This window comes from Carlito syrichta, unplaced genomic scaffold, assembly GCF_000164805.1.
Source record: "Carlito syrichta isolate Samal-C Ts95f unplaced genomic scaffold, Tarsius_syrichta-2.0.1 Scaffold307186, whole genome shotgun sequence".
Taxonomy (NCBI): domain Eukaryota; kingdom Metazoa; phylum Chordata; class Mammalia; order Primates; family Tarsiidae; genus Carlito; species Carlito syrichta.
The window spans coordinates 164,523-169,426 of NW_007251282.1; the positions used below are offsets into that span (position 1 = coordinate 164,523).

The window sequence follows — 4,904 nt, forward strand, 5'->3', positions numbered from 1 at the left end:
CCGCTCTGACTTCCCGGGCTAGGCCGCGACCCAGGGGCGAGGGGAGGCCGCTGCCACTCCCCTCGCCCTCTCCTCCACCTCCCCGGCCCCGAGCCACCCGGGAATCAAAAAACGGGTCTAGTTACCAGAGAACAGAAACTTTACCGAACCGATGACACTATCCCCGACTCCCGCCGGCTGCCACGTCTTTCTTCGTGCTTAGCCGCTGCCGTCCGTCGTCCCCGCAGCAGCAGCACCAGCAGAAAACCAAGACTGCCAGCGTCAAAGATGGCGCCCGGCTACAGGCTCCGTTCTGAGGCCGGGCCAGTGAAAGTGCCAGCACGACGCGAGCCGCAAGGATTCTGGGAGCTGTAGTTTCCTCCGTAAGGCGAACTAAGATGGCGTTTCGGGCCACAGGGTCACGTGGGAGGGGAGGGGCTGGACCGCGGATCCCACTTGCAGGGAATGCGTTTTAGAAGGTTACCTGGCGCTTGCATCCTGCTTTGAGAGATTTTGTTTTGGCTTTTGTCTTTAAATCAAATGAGGTGATAAGCGAGAAGGCCGCAGGAACAGAGTCTACTAGACAGCAAGAGCTCATTTTTTTTTTCGCTGAGCCTTGTCTTGAAGCTCAACTCAGTTTATTCTTACCAAGGTGTTTGCTTAATGAGTAAATCTCCAAACGATGTATAAATTTAATTTAGACATAACTGTGCCTTTCTCTTGGAGGTAAAATATGCCCTGGAAAAACATAAAAAGAAATAAACTGTACTTTCCCCATGCGTGCAATGTTGAGGGTTTGTTAGCCGGGCTCGGTGGCTCAGCCTGTAATTCTGCGCCTTTGGGCGGCTGAGGTGAGTGGATTGTCTGAGCCCGCGGGTTCGAGACCCGCCTGGGCAGCCAGACATCTCTACAATCAATCAAAAAATCAGCCGGGCGTGGTAGCCCATGCCGGTAATTCCGGCTACTTGGAAGGCTGAGGCCGAAGGATCGCCGGAGCCCAGCAGGTCGAGGCTGCGGTGGCCGGGAGCGGCCACTGCACTCCAGTCTGGGCGACAGAGTGAGACTCCAACTCAAAAAAAAATAAAAAGTTTATTTAATTTTTAATGTTTTATTCTTTGTAGAGAAGTGAGTCTCACTATACGGCCCAGGCTGGTCTCAAACACCTGGGCTCAAGGGATCCTCCCACCTCAACCTCCCAAAGTTCTGGGATTACAAGCATGATCCCCTGCACCCGGCCTGTTATTTCACTTTTATCTGAAGAAATGAAAGTGTGTTTTATGGGGGTTCTTTCTTAAAACAATTTTGTGTATTGGAAAAGTAATTTGTGCTCATTAAAAAGCTTATGAAGTTTGGAGAATGAAAAGGAAAAACAATCAACAGTCACTTCTTCACTTCATTAATTAACATTATTCTGTATTTTCCCATTTGAATGGGAAAACCTTTTTCCCTGATTGTGAAAGTAATACACATATGTGGTTTTTAAAAACTTTGAAGTAAGGCCGGCTCAGTGGCTCAGCCTGTAATCCCAGCACTTTGAGAGGCCGAGGTGAGTGGATTGCCTGAGCCCACGGGTTCGAGACCAGCCTGGCCAATTTAGCAAGACCTCGTCTCTACAATAAGAAATTTTAAAATAGCCAGGTGTGGTAGCACGCATCTGTAGCTTCGGCTACTCAGAAGGCTGAGGCGGAAGGATCGCTGGAGCCCACCAGTTCTATGCTGGGGTGACCATGAGCCTGTGTGCCCCTGCACTCCAGCCTGGGTGAAAGAGTGAGTCTCCAACTCAAAAAACCCAAAAAACACAAAAACCTTGGAGTAATACAGAAATATGTAGAGTGGAAAGCTGGAATCTCTATTAATCTCACTCCCGAGAAATAGGCTCTTGTTAATTTAGCATATATCCTTTCTGACTTTTTAAATGCAAATGTTCTTAAATACATTACACCGGTGATAGGAACCCAAGATCCGCCTGGAGGAGTGGCTCCTCAGAATTTGCTTAGGTGGCAACATTTGACCTGACCTGGGGAGAGGATATCGTTCTGCTACCAAGAGAGGAGACGCCTGATGGTAAAGCAGGTTGGACTCCAGACACCTTTTATTTCCTTGTGTGCTTGTTCCTCCAGCTGCCACATTGGTGTGGGAGTCCCAGTTAACCCAAGACTGGAGATTTATCAGAGTAGAGAGGTCCTGAGTCTCCTCACACCTGGGCTTTTATCTCCTTTCAAAGTGAGAAGCATCAACTCCTATCTATCCAATCCTAGCTCCAATCCTGCCTTACAGGGCAATACTCTGGTGATTGTCATGTCAACCAGACTTAATAAGCAGGTTCCTGATAACCACATTCTTTTTTGGGGAGTGGTGGGGGGAGGGGACTGTGTGATTCTTACTGGTAACCAATTTCTGTCTGTAACACAACACCTAGGGTTTTTTAATTTAACAGAGGCCTCTCCAAGTGGCTTAAGGGCAGCCTAGGGCTTTCCAAACTGCAGTCCTGGGCTGACTAGTATGCTATATATAGTTTATAGTTATATCATATTTCATCAAATCTAAAGTATCATTGATTGTAAGATACACTCTCATTTTACAAGCCTCTAAGAGAAAAAAAAAAACAGGTTGCCAATTAAATTCTGACAGGTCACTGATCAGAGATGTTAACATTGGAAAAGATGTGCATCTTAGAATGGATGAAACACAATATCTTAGGTTGGGCACGGTGGCTCACACCTATAATCCAGCACTTTGGGAGCCTGAGGTGGGAGGACTGCTTGAGACCTGGGGTTTGAGACCAACCTGGGCAACGTGGGAAGACCCCATCTTTACAAGAAATAAACACATTAGCTGGGCATGGAGGCACATGTCTGTAGTCCCAGCCACTCAGGAAGCTGAAGCAGGAGTATTACTGGAGCCTAGGAGGTTGAGGCTGTGGTGAGCCTTGACTGTGCTACTGCACTCCAGCCTGAGTGACGGAGTGAGATCCTGTGTCAGAAACAAGCAAGAAATACAGTATTGTAAAAATAAGAACAGGTTAAAACGATGCATGCTGTTTTACAATTTGCTGTTTTTTCACTTTGCAGTATATCTTGAATATCTTTTAATGATCATCAGTGTTTAGAGACCTACCACATTCTTATTAACTGCTCCCATCTACTTTCTGCAAGGCTCTTTTTGCAGTTTGTTTGACCAGTTTCTTGTTGATGAAAATGATCATTTTTCAGTTTCTATTAGTCGCTCCTAAGGGTGGGAAGAAAAATAATAGGGTAATAGAGACATTGAAGAGGGCAGAAGTTAAAAGTTTGAGACTGTTAGAAAGAGGGAAGACTGAAAGCCAGGGGAGTCTACATGCCAATATCCCCAGACCCAACATACACACATAGAGCTCTCAGGAGTGGGGCTGGGTTTGCCCTCTGCATGTTCTAAAAGGGTTAAAAGTATCTAGACCACAGGCACAATACCAGATGCCCCCTACCCATGCTACACCTCAAATTCTAAATGAATTTTAAACAGTCTGTAGACCTCTTCAGTGAGTGACAAAACCTTTTAGGATGTTCAGTGTGTTTTTGCTTTGAGAGCAAAGGTTTTGTAGAGCTCTCATGAAAAATAATGCAAAATTATTGAGACAAAATTAAGTTTGAGGCTGGGCTTGGTGGCTCAGCCTGTAATCCTGTGCTTTGGGAGGCCGAGGTGAGTGGATTGCCTGAGCCCGTGGGTTCGAGACCCGCCTGGGCAACTTGGCGAGACCTCATCTCTACAATAAATCAAAAATCAGCTGGGCATGGTAGCGCGCACCTGTAGTTCTAGCTACTTGGAAGGCTGAGACAGAAGGATCACCAGAGCCCAGCAGGTCGAGGCTGCAGTGGCCAGGAGCAGTCACTGCACTCCAGGCTGGGTGACAGAGTGAGACTCCAACTCAAAAAAAAAAAATTAAGTTCGAAGGAATGTTTACTTAGACTAGGAAAGGAACTGACAACAAAATACACATTTAAAAAATACTTTGTGGCCGAGTGTGGTGGCTCACACCTGTAATCCCAGCACTTTGGGAGGCGGAGGCAAGAGGATTGCTTGAGTCTAGGGGTTTGAGACCAGCCTGGGCAATTTGGCAAAACCTCCTCTCTACAATAAATCAAAAAACTAGCCAGGTGTGGTGGTGCACACCTCTGGTTCCAGCTACTTGGAAGGCTGAGGTGGAAGGATCGTCTGAACCCAGTAGTTCCAGGCTGTGGTGGTGGTAAGCATGCTACTGCACTCCAACCTGGGCAACAGAGTGAGACTCCAATTCAAAATGAACACTTTGTGTCACATACATTGAAAACTTAAAAAAAAAAAGGTTATAATATTTTTACCCATAGCCATACTCACACTTTTAGTTCCAGCTACTTGAGAGACTGAGACAGAAGATTGCTTGAGCCTAGGAGTTTGAGGCTGCAGTGAGCTGCAATTGTACAACTGAGCTTTAGTCTGGACTGCAGGGTGAGACCCTGTCTCTAAATAAATCTTTAAAAAAATTTACCAATAAACTGACATATTACTGTAATCCTCTATAACACTTTTTGCCGGAGACCAGCTCCAGCCGGGTTCAGGGTACCCCAAAGGTGGAGACGGCGTCAGCGATTGGGGGGAAGAAGAGAGAAAGAAAGAGAGAGAAAGAAAGAGACTGGACTCCAGTCTAGCGCAGAAGCGATGTGTGTTATTGGGAATTACAACGGGTCTTTTATATACAAAGTCAGATGTGGGAGGGGCGTCCCCCACCCACCGGAAACCTTAATCCATGAAAACTTAATCAATGATTGCCTTTAAATCCTTTTCATATGATAATCTTAAAATCCCATAACAAAGGATAACCTAATCTGTGACTGACATATTCTATAAACCTTTTTCATCCTAAACTGATTGATTTATGCCAAGTTAAACAAATACTTAAACTATAGAAG

At 46.0% G+C, this 4,904-nt stretch overlaps 1 protein-coding gene across 18 annotated transcripts in view; it reads right to left on the minus strand.

Moving 5' to 3' along the window:
• The window catches only part of ZC3H11A (zinc finger CCCH-type containing 11A), a 68,059-nt gene that overhangs the window by 47,821 nt on the left and 15,334 nt on the right, over positions 1-4,904 (minus strand). For 4 of the 18 annotated variants that reach the window (XM_021715545.1, XM_021715546.1, XM_021715550.1 and 1 more), the window contains exon 1: positions 126-379. The exons of 1 other annotated variant lie outside the window; for it this stretch is intronic. The gene's annotated coding sequence lies outside the window, so the exon portion shown is untranslated. Of the gene's footprint in view, positions 1-125; positions 380-4,904 lie in introns of those variants that run through there. 13 more of the 18 variants (XM_008064066.1, XM_008064067.1, XM_008064065.1 and 10 more) reach the window with 8 other exon arrangements.